Source organism: Sinohyriopsis cumingii, chromosome 2 (assembly GCF_028554795.1).
Source record: "Sinohyriopsis cumingii isolate HCF-2022 chromosome 2, ASM2855479v2, whole genome shotgun sequence".
Taxonomy (NCBI): domain Eukaryota; kingdom Metazoa; phylum Mollusca; class Bivalvia; order Unionida; family Unionidae; genus Sinohyriopsis; species Sinohyriopsis cumingii.
In genome coordinates, this window is record NC_142962.1 from 76,144,186 (window position 1) to 76,156,889 (window position 12,704).

At 31.5% G+C, this 12,704-nt stretch overlaps 1 long non-coding RNA gene across 1 annotated transcript; it reads right to left on the reverse strand.

The window, feature by feature from the left end:
• Window positions 1-892: 892 nt before the first annotated feature.
• On the reverse strand, window positions 893-8,578 carry LOC149805215 (uncharacterized). The gene is made up of 2 exons (XR_016414812.1): window positions 8,236-8,578; window positions 893-1,042 (listed from the first exon to the last, which is right to left on the reverse strand). It is a non-coding gene; the product is annotated as an uncharacterized LOC149805215 (long non-coding RNA).
• Window positions 8,579-12,704: the final 4,126 nt, after the last annotated feature.

Genomic DNA, 12,704 nt, shown 5'->3' on the forward strand with positions numbered 1-12,704 from the left:
TTTGCCACATTTTTATTATTATTTGACATATCTTAACATGTTATGAACTTACAGCGTTTCCACTAGTTTAATGTACTCATTTCAGACCAGTAACTGCATGGGTTTAACTTATCCGTTCATGCAGTTTTTCTGCTAATCAATGAAAATTATGTGATAAATATATTGATTTTTGTCAGTCAGTCTGTTCAAATGCTACACTCAAAATGAGCTGACTTTAAACCCCAATACGAAAATCAAAGTAGCACTGCGTAAGATTTTGTGGGTTAATTTAAAGCATGTAGGTGAAAATTTGCAGCATTGTCAGAAGGATAAAATACAGAAGAATTCAGTAAATCTATATATAAGAAGTTAGATTCTGTATCCAATCTCTATGATATTTTTTGTTTTCTTCCACACGAAAACACTTGTATTTTCGAGAGATAAATAATAAAATGTCTTTCAACTGACTGAGGATTAACAAGGCGTAAAATAACCATCATTATATGTGCAGAATCAAATATGTATGTGTATCGAGAGAGATTTCCGTTAAAATTATGTAAACAATCAAAATTAACAAATAAATATTGAACAGGTAAAGTAATGAAAGTAAAAAAATACGTTAGAAAATTATGGTAAATAAAATATCCATCATCTGCCTACATATCTAGGAATGCGATTTTCATTACATTGCATTTCCTGGTTGAACTATATTTAGTAAAGTGAACCAAATTACGTCAAAGTTTATCACAGCAAGAAAAACAGATGACGTATGCACGGTTTACACTGTCCGTCCGTCTATTGGTTTTTTATTTTCCTTTGTCTTACTTTTTCCTTGCTTGTTTCAGAAAATTGGCCCATAAAATAATAAATCAAAGGTAGTTCTTAAAACAAAAATTTAAAAGAAACAATGATATGGTCTTTTTACTTCACTTTATTAAAGACATACAACTACTTGGAACGCGCGTGAAGGTCATGCACAAATACATTGACCTCAGTGTATGTTTGCATTACGATTTACTGCTTTTTTCTCATCCCACAAAAACACTACGTCCACACACCCGTCCTGAAAAATATGAAAAGGTAAAATAATAAAGAATAGATGTACAACGTAAGCTCTAACTCTATGCTTAAAGACAAACTTTCAGAAATTTAAAAGTATTTTTTTCAACGATATTGGACATTAAAATGGCCTTTCAATGCTTTCTCTCCTTATTTACTGATTTATCCTTATGCAAGACAATACGATTTTAAAATACTAGATTGCATTTGATTGGATGTCGCAGTAAATATCCAACCAATTAGTGATTCTCTCCCAGTGCTGATGGCTGCTTTCAGATAGCAGTAAATAGCAGAAAAGTAGATACACAAAACAAAACAAAACTTTTTTTTTTAAAAAGAAACAGGTCTTGGTGCGTGTATTAGAATATTTTTAAATGCCTACATGACAATCAATGCGTTTAATTGGCAAAAATAAATAATAAAAGACGTAAGAATAATAAAAGAAGAAAGAAAGAAAAATGAAAGAGGCAAATGAAGGCAAAGAAGGGTGAACAAACGAACGAACGAACAAACGAACGAACGATTGAATGAATGAATGAATGAATGAATGAAGGAATGAAGGAATGAAGGAATGAATGAGGAGAGAAGATGAAATATTCACGTGCAAATGGTGGGAAAGAATACAAGGAAAACGGAGAAAGATAAACTGCAGTCAGACAGAAAGAAAATTAACACTGATAAATAAGTCACACACTAACGCAATACAGTTATCATTCAGTAATACAGAGCAACAGTATCTATACATTATAAAACCTGCATCTTCAATTATATTATGACCAAAGTGACAAGTAGAATCTACAAGAGTAAAATACAAAGTAGGGAGACTGAGTCCTTGAGTTCTAACTTTTAAAACAACGACAAGGACATTAACACAATTCTTCTGATGATGCGTAAAATACTACTACTACTACTACAACTGCTACTAAAACTACCACTACTGTTTCTATAATAAATAAATGAATAAATAAATAAATAAATAAATAAATAAATAAATAAATAAATAAATTATAGATAGTTAGTTAGAATTTGTTTTTAAAAAAAGCCATGATTAATTTTGGTGTACGTATTATCCAGGGTATCGGCTGCCAAAGCAAACGTACACATGTGCAAATTATAATAGTAGCATCAATTTTTGCACGATATTGAACCAATGGTTAACATTTCGGTTAATTTGATCGTTCCATATCTTTCATAACTAAACTAATCATACCGCAAACTATAAAAACAAAAAGTTTGCTGAAAAAAGAGGAACCATTCTGTCTAGAATAAAACAGTTCAAACAAATCTTGCGAACTGTTTATTGAAAACTAGAGTCGTTTAATCACAGAACATTAAATATTGCAGAATGAATATTTCATGCAGGTATATGCTTCATCGTTTTGCTTTTCTTAAATGATAATATATGAAACCTTCCTCCCCGTTATGAAACAATTAGTTATACGATGACATATTCAGGTATTATGTAATCAAAACATCAAATAATCCATCGACTCATGAAATGGTTACTCTTCTTCCCAAGCTGTATCGTTGCATTAGATTCCTATCTTATTTACTTCCTATACACAGCTGGATTCTACAGCTGGTTTGCCTTTATTCTAACTTAGCTTAGTCACATTTGGTGGATATCGTTCACAATTAGTAACAAACAATCTCGAACTGGCATCACATGCATATTTTGCAAAATTGACGTCATTGCCAAAACCAACAGTACAACACACATAAAATGGCAGAGTCTGCTCACAAAGTAGAACGTTGTAGACGATGTAAAGCAAACGAAGTCTATAACCTAGTAACAACTATAGCATCCCTCTAATGTTGTAGATAGTGTACCTTTTAAACGTTTCAGACTAATACACATAACCAATATCGGTTACCACGCACAATAGACACATTTTAAACAATCTCATTCGGCATATTGATACAAATATTGTCGATAATAAGATTTCACGACCTTTTTAATTGTCAGTCGAAGAGTTGTTCAAACTGTTATTGCCTTTGTACATGTCTGACATTTCCATGATTGTTCAATGGTGGACGGAATGTTGTCAGATAATATAGTTTCGCATGTTAAATAGATCTAACCTCTTGCTTTTGCAGTGAATTTTTTGTTTGCGTAGCCTTTTTAACAATATCTGCAACATTCAATATATAACAGAATGTCAGTAATGTAGTTCACGCCGCATTTTGCCTGTGAATGAACAAACTTGTTTACAGTATTAACAATGATAGCCGAGTCCAAATTTAATAAGCTGATACATACTGCTTTTTGTAGCCTATCATGTAAAGTCATCCTATTTCATAGGAAATCGCTGTTCTTAACTTGAACAAATCCAAAGCGCTAAATTGAAGTCTAGCTAGTCTAGTGATTTTAATTATAAAGTCTTTTCTTTGAATATTTTTTAATTTTAATGTTCTTTCATCCCTCTACAAGATAGTGATATATCAAAAGTATGAGTTGTCAAGTGACTTTTTAATTTAATTTATTATGTTTCTTTTTTGTATACGAGCTAATTTTAATGTTTATGTCAGTGCTCTCGTATCCTTGTACAAGATGTTGATACATAATATTATAAGTGGTTGTAAATTTGGAAGAAAAAAAATTATGAATGAAAGTCTCTCGCCTATTGTATACTTTTTAATTTGATAAATCTTTGTCATCCTGCCTGATTGCTTTGGCAACTTTTAGAGTTATATTGGAATTAGCATACTCGGTGTAAGTCTTTCTTTCTTTCTATTTATTTTTTTGATTGTTTGTTTACTGTTAATACATATCTCCTTTGTATTTCATCCACTATCTAACGTTTAATTAGCAGAGGTTCTTAATTATCTTAATTATGTTGCACTGTTGTCTTGGAAAGCTTGTTCAGTGAATTCACAGGATTCGTGTATTACTTTCTGATTCGTTTGCAAACAGACATACCAGTCGGATGACAAATCGTTCCATAACAGACAATTGGTAAAATGGGCCTTTGGAATGAAAATTAAATGAAACGAAATATCTTTCTAGTCACACCTGTAGAATCAACCAATCAGCCGATATGTATATATATAATTGCCTATGACTCTCGACCATTGCTGTGCATTTCATATTATGTGATTTGCACGTTTTAACATGGTGTGCATTTTTATTACGTATTATTCTATTTTGTGCATTTAATCATATGCCATGTATCTATTAATACATGATATGCATTTGCTACTATATGATTTGAACAACTACATATTAGATATGTCGTGTAAACATCATTATGTAATGTAGATATTTTGTTATGTGCTGGGCATTTTTATTGTATGATGTGGAAAGTTCTTTACGATGAAAAGGTTGGGTCTAAAAGATATAACATGGACAGCTGAATCCAGTGTGTATTTAACACATTGGCTTTTATTTTCAGACGAAATAACTGACATTTATTTTCAGACCAAAAAACATCCTACAACTCAAGGTGTTCTTCTTATTTTTATTTTAAAATATAAATGACGATACAAAAGTAAAAAGGACATAGAGAGGCCCTGCTTTCGTTAGCTTTCGTTTTTAGTGTGTGTGGTGAATTCTTATATTCTTTATATTTTATAAATCAGTATTTATAATTTATTTGTACTTTTATTTTTAGGAACTTTTAGTTTTTTGTTCAGGGTTTGAGCGTTTTTCGTGGCAAATTTAAGAATCGAAAAAGACCGTGTCCAAAACCATGTAAACATTACATTAAGATCTTGACAAGCGCCATCCTTTAAAAATACCATAACATAATAGACATAACTCGGAACGATATTGCGCTGAAATTTCCATATCATCCTACTACTAAAAATTTTACTGCAATGCATTATACCAGTGAGTACATTAGTAGTAGTAGTAGTAGTCGTAGTAGTAGTAGTGGTAGTAGTAGTAGTATTGTTGTTCTTCTTATTTTTAGTAGTATTAGTAGTAGTTATATCAGTGAACTCTTTATGTCTTTGAACAAGCCAGCTCGTCTTATCAAGGACCGCTTCTCTTCAATCGACCACAACTCGGAGAGAGAGAGAGAGAGAGACTGGAATAAGGTTTTCCTCGAGTATTTTAGTGTGAATATTTGCTCCAATACAAGAATATGCATTATGTTTGACGTTATTCGATTCAAATGCAAGCACAAATCGCAAATACATTAAGAAAGTAAAAACGATCTTTGAAATTAAACATGCATCAGGTATTTGAAAGTGTTGATATTTTTTCACGCTGTACTGATTCAGTCGGTTTCAAGCCCCGTTGACATCATTTTTCCCCGTATTAGCACGCAATTCTTAATCATAGCAAGGTGTTACTTTACGTACCTTTGGAATATCTCATTTTGTGCTTGTGCGTTTGACACAATGTATATGGTGGCGTAAGCTTGATGTTGTATATTATCGACCGTGTATATCAAACGCCATTACATATTGTTATTTGACTGAATCTGGGATTTGTGTACTTCTGGTGAACATACGATAGTTTTCTTCAACATCTGATCGTAATTTTTTTGTTGTTGAATTTTTCTTACTTTATATTTGATACAATGGTATGAATATCACCGGCTTGTATTATCACTTTTTTGATCAGGCAACCCTCTCAGCTTACATAAATCAAAAATGAAGAAGAGCAGATTGTGTGATATTTTACCAAAACATGTTTCACATCAGCAACCGGTTCGTGTGACAGGTTTTTACATCCAACTATTCTACTAGGTCGTGTCAAATCAGATTTTCCCCCCTCAAATCTTTATAAATCGTTAGATCAGGATGGGTTTACTGATCTGCCATAATGATGCATACTATATCGACATTTATTTCTGTCAAACCCTTTGGTGTTAACGAAGTGATGCTATTTTTTTAAATGTTGAGTGACTATTATCTCGTGCTATATATAGCACAATACTGTACTCTTCCTTGAAATTTCCATATATATTTTACACCTTTCCTACCTTTTGAGAGAAAAAAAAAATGTCTTTATCTAGAAGAAAAGACACGTGTGAGTTAAGTGTTACTTAGTATTTAAAAATGTTATACAACAATTTAATACCACTTCAGCGAAGACTAAACTGACATAGCCGACAGTTTCAGTTTTATTGGATATGAGGTTAAGATTGATGATGATTATAGTATCGATGATGACGATGATAACAGTGAGAATGCTTATGTCGAATAAACAGTAACACAAGAAAGAGTGAAAACAACAAGCATTAAAAAAATACAATAATGTATTTCCCTGGAAAAATTCTGCAAAAATGAAAAATATGAACTTACGGTTTTATAGAATCAAATCCAAAAATAATCCAAGAATATCCAAGAATAAAATTTTAGTAGTCATAATAACAAAATGTTCTGATTTCACGTTCGAATCCTGACGAAGAATCCAAGATGGAAGACAATGACGTATGCTGCAATTTGTAGTGTTGAAGTCTACAGTTCCTTGTAGAAACAATAAGTATCACTCCGGTTTCTGATAGCTGAACTTTTTTTTAAAAACTGTTCTTGTTCAACAATGTTACATGAGCACACGTATTTTCCAGAAAAATAACAGAATTAATCCTTTTGAATCCATGTAATTTGAAATAACTCCAAACAGCACAACATACAACTTATAGTGTAAGAAAAGTCCCAGCTGCAATTGAGAATAATTTTCCAAAATAGAGGTTATATGGTCTTCAAAACGTAAACAAGGGGTCACGTGATCATCTTCTAGAAGGTTATACAAACTACGTACTTGATAAAGATCACGTCTACCCAGTGTGACCCTGACGAAAACCAATCATTTTACTCTAAGAAATCGAAAATAAAAAAATTATTTACATCTTAAAGAGGAAGTCCCATCATGACCTCGACAACAATCAATCATTTTAAAATAAAATAGAGCTTGTTTACGATGGTTGCTACAACTTTTGAAACAAGGTCATGATTTAGATCAACACCTGGTGTTTATAAACTAACAGTCAAGGTCAAATTATTTTCTCAACAAATTATCATTTAGATTACTATATCATGTAACGAAAAATAAAAATAAAATAAAACTGACAAGAAATTAAATTGAAATAAATATATATTAAATCAGATATAATTAAATCAAATATACCTAACAAATTACATTATCACAAAAAACCAATGGGAGCTTACAAACATATCGTAGAATATTACAGCTACGATACTTCGAGAGAGAGAGAGAGAGAGAGTTAAATTTTTTGTTTAAATTTGTGTTTAAATTATGTATTCCTTTGCTAATGAGATTTTAAAATTCAAACAAATTTAAATTACCCATGTTCACATTTTTAAAGACGAAAATTTTTTATAATTTGTTTGGTATATTTACTATAAGTTTAATTGTAACCTTTGCCTGCAAACAATGTGAATTCATTACACACACACACACACACACACACACACACACACGCACGCACGCACACACACACGCACACACACACACACAAAAACACACACACACACACACACATATATATATATATATATATATATATATATATATATATATATATATATATATATATATATATATATATATATATATATATATATATATATATATATATATTCATTCAAAAGTTGAAATAAATTTTCCAAAAAAAAAAATTATCTAACCTATTTATAAACAATGTGGTCATGCACGAATATTATACATGTAGAAGTTGCATTATGTACGTACACTCTTGAAATACTGGTAATATGTGTCAGAGCATAATGCTCGAATATTATACATGTAGAAGTGGCATTATGTACGTACACTCTTGAAATACTCGTAATATGTGTCAGGGCATAATGCTCAATTAAGGATGGAGGGAATAATACCACGTCCTAATACTATGCTAGACTATATTGCAAAAAAGTATATTTTATGTATTTTTTAATGTTCTAAACTACTTCTATTTAAAATAAATGTTGCAACTATTTTGAGAAGTCATTCATATAATTACCGAAATATGTTTTAACCCAGTTATGATTAAAAATTTAATAGAAATCAGATATATTTTATGATCTTTCAGATTATGTGATTTCAAATTTTAATAATTTTGTCTAAAAATATCAAACATTATAAAGCTACCATCGTAATTATTAACATCTTCTGATAAATTTGTTATCTGGAAAGACAAAACAAATACAAACACTATCAGAAAAAGAAGCAACTAAACACAAAATAGAAATGAGACATCACGTGTCTGTTCTAATATAACTTCTTACCTCTAGAAATAAGGTCGTAAAAAGATAATGCGATCGACAACACAGCAGATTCCCCTTCAAGAATACGTGTTTTCTATTGATATAATCCATGTATGAATGTAGATTACATGTACATTTATCTTTTTTTACAAACACACATTGGACTTTCAAGAATATTATACTGCCGGTACATTTTTCAACACTACACGAGAGAAACCAAATGAACCAAGCGTCGTTGTTCGGCAATAAGTTGCCGGTTTTAAGCTGACATGTTGTCAATTTCGTTTGGCAGACGTGTTGTCAATTTCGCGGTCCCCCAGTAGTCATATCGCCAGGAAGATTGTAACTTATATCGCGCGAAACATCTGGCTTGTTATTTGCCGTTACAATAATAGTGATATTCAATAGTAGCAACATTTTAAACAAAAGCACAACGCCAAGTAAATACTTGAAATATTGTGGCTGCAACCCAAAGGAGAGGATGAATGTTAAGTAGTTTTTTGAGGTCATTATGAACAAGAACTGACATTTTGTCGCCAAATTATTTTGTGTAAAACACCTTGAAACGCAAAAATTCAAACGTTTCTCTGCGTGTCAACATTACGCATGACGCCGTTTACATAATTAAAAAAATGTAAGCGTTTTCTCTCTACAAAAATGCAAAACCAGATTTATCCATTAATGACATACGCAATTTTTTTAAAAGAATAATGCAAAACTTGCAGACAAAAGGAATAGAGAGATCCTCATTTTTCCGTGATGCTACGCCTTAAACCATTGGCACAAACTTATTTACCATTGATAATACGTTGGTAGCTATGAATTTCAAATATAACTCTATAATCTTTTGTTACTTAAGAACAATGGTAATATTATATTTTGCATATTTAATCTGATAGGTTACTTTGTAAGCAGGCATGTGCTGCCCGATATCTATATTGTCGAGGTTGAAATCATGTAATTCGAGACTACAATACAAGTGAAATATAGTTAATTCACAGCTTTTCTTTTACAAATAACGGTCTTCATCCACACATTTGCTTCATATTCTCTTTTTTTCTACTTTCTTCTTTCTATTTTGGATTTCTGTTGGTCATAGTTTTTGTACACTATATAGGTGCCGTACTTTTGCAATATGACCAAATTAATATTATATTGCACTTCGTCACAGTATAGACAGGTCTGTTGACAGTATTCTAATCTCTTCCAGTAGATTTACTTAACTGATGATGGTGCATTTTTTAAACCTTCTTGCACATCTGAGAAAACATCACCACGGTCTTAACAGCTGACGTTCAGTTTGATAAAGAAAGACTTAACAACGTAGCTGTAATCGGACTTGCGTCAAAACCACTGTTTTTCTAAACTCTGAGACTTCACAAAACCTTTTCAAACGGATGGAAACTGCAAGAAAAAGCGGTCATTTTCTCAATGGAACTTAATCGTTGCTATATATTTATTTGCGTACTACTTACTTATCTACGGGTAATTAAATAGTTTCACTTCACTCGCTTATGTTGCCTATAACACTCAAACAAGATTCCTCATATTGTATCAAAAGAAATATGATACCCACGAGGAATTCAATGTTCCAATCACGAAACTAGGTATTCAAATTCATCCGGGTCACGACATTTGCTCCTTAAATCTGCTATACAGGTCTGAAGGTTTGATAATGACGGTAAAAGTCCATGCAGATATATAGTTGAAAAAGAGTTAGTTTCTCTAAAGTTTCAGATTTCCATTTTCATGTTAGATATTTGCTTCTTTCCAAAATTAAATGGAGATTTCATTCGGTTTTTTTTTTTTTTTATCATTTTGGTGTGTAAATAACCTTACTTTGCTGGTTGACTTCAACTAGTCGAGAACAAAATGTACGATATGTATTTTGAGAACAAAGTGCATGATATTTATTTTGAGAACAAAGTGCGTGATATTTATTTTGAGAGCAAAGTGCATGATATTTTTTTTTTGAGAACAAAGTGAATGATATGTATTTTGAGAACAAAATGTACGATATGTCTTCTGAGAACAAAGTGCATATGTATTTTGAGAACAAAGTGCATGATATGTATTTGGAGAGCAAAACATGAGCATTTTACGAATAATTTTTTTTTTAAATTTTAGATCTTTAAAGCGATTCAACAAAAGAATTACACAGAACTTATTATGCTCAAAGTTGAAAGGTTTACATAAACTTATAGTGGTCAGGTTTTACTGAGTAGTTTATCTTCTTATTTGAGATTCACAGTTCAATAGTTCAAGTCAAACATTTGGAAACATGCCTTATTTTCACGCATTTAAATTTCTTATGTCATATAGCTGACTGTATGCACTGCAGTATATGGAAGTTTAGGCGTTAACTACGGGTAATCTACTACCCTAAACGATACTAACGATGTTGGCCGATTTCATTAAGTATCAAGGTTAGTTTTGAAAAGGAGACATCACTGTAAGGACAGAAAAGTGGATGAATGCAAAGCTAGATGTCGATACTTAAAAGACATACCACAACTTAATGAAGGTAAAGTGCAAAAAAATAGAAACAATATATGCTAAACTTAAAAGTTCTTGCTAACACAACTTTAGTATATATATCTATATATATATATATATATATATATATATATATATATATATATATATACACATACTTAAATTACTTGAAAACTTGCGCTAATATTGCTATTTGCATGTATTAAAGGATACCGGGGAAGTTTGAAACTTGATGAATTTACCTATTTTCATTGTTGATTACCTGCATTTCCTTTAATATTAATCCTAATAATAATAATAATACTTTCGATAACAACAAAAGATAAAACGTAAACAGGTATGACAACGTTGCAGAAGACGTTAAATTAATAAAATTTAACCGCCAGGCTCTGTTTTCGAAACGTTTTCATATTAGTTCCTAATAACCTTTTCATCACCGCTGTTAAAGAATGAAAACTATGCAAAACTCGACACTAAACTTCTAACTTGGAAATACGTATAATTCCACTTCGTCAGCATGTAATTCCTGGAAGTTATTTAGGGAAAGAGAATTACTCTAATTATCAGGGAACCTACACCTTACGTACGTGAAGAAACGTTTATAATCATCGGCATGCGGGGCAAATGCGCTTTCCTCGTTCAAATACAGGACCTGTCTTCGGTGCCAACCTTTCTCATTAATTATTGCTGAAGTTCTTGACAGCCTCTATCGTTCCACTCGAAGTCATCACTATTCTTTATCATCCAAGGTCTGCCTCGATCTCAGAACAGTGCTGACATCAAAACATAGCTTTTATTGAGGAAGTATTAACACAAATGTTTGTGACATATGGGGAAAAACTTTTTCAACTAATATAGCGTTTTATAATAACTTGAATGTTCCCCTTTCTCAAGTGTCTGCGAGCTTTTTCGCTAAGAAGAATTTGAGTTGATAGCCTCTGCTCAAAATGGATTCGAAAATGTTGATGTTAACAACAAATCAACCCCAAATAATATTCACATCTAAAATAAAACATGTCCAAATAGTTTTGAAAGTATAGCCAGGTTTTAGTTTTGTCTTACAGTTCTATTGAAAATCTTCGTTTAATTAGGGTTCTCTCTAATATGCAGATCTCCAATTAACTCTAAGATGTAGCCGCATCTTCATAAATAACTTTCTCTCACCTAAAGCAACCAAATTTAATTATCTCCTAAATAAACCAAGCTTTTTCAGGATAATTCGGCATCATATTTCATAAACTGGAGTTCCAAATTAAGTTTATATGAAAAATAAGGGCATCTGTGGTGAAATGCTATCGGCCTAAGTGATAAATTTACACTGGTCTGGAGATCTGAACCTAAAAATCGATGTTAGCCAACTCGCATTTCCTTTAAATTGTTATATTAATGACGAACTATGATCACCAATCTGCATAATATTTATATGCATTATTCATCCCCCCTGAAATACTCAGCATGCACCACGAAAAATGAAGACAAATAAACTGGCGTACAGACAAAATTTACAGCTGCACAAAAAGATTGGCTAAACATTTTCCATATTTTCTGCGGTGCACTGAAAATAATGAAACACAAATAAAGTAATAACAATATCTTTCACAATGACAACTTTCACTACTGTGAATAACATCAATAGATCTTCTCTTTAAAAGCTGTCGTTAGTTTTAGCTTTACCTAGAATAACCTAAAACAAATGACTAACTATCGCGAGTAGAAATTAAAAGACTACAATTTAATTGGAACAATGGTGCTAATTAACGACTGGCATTTGCTCTTTTGCCCAACTGAAATAAAACGAACGACTATATTTAGAACCAGTACTTAACATGTAATCTTCGACAGTTCATAAAATATAAATAACATAAAAAACAAAAAACGATGTATAATTAACTGCAGATAAAGTGGATATTGTGGATACTGTGATATCTTGTTGTAAATCTTTTGTCCATCCTTTCCAAGAAAAAGAAACATTGAAGAAAAAGAAACATTAAACT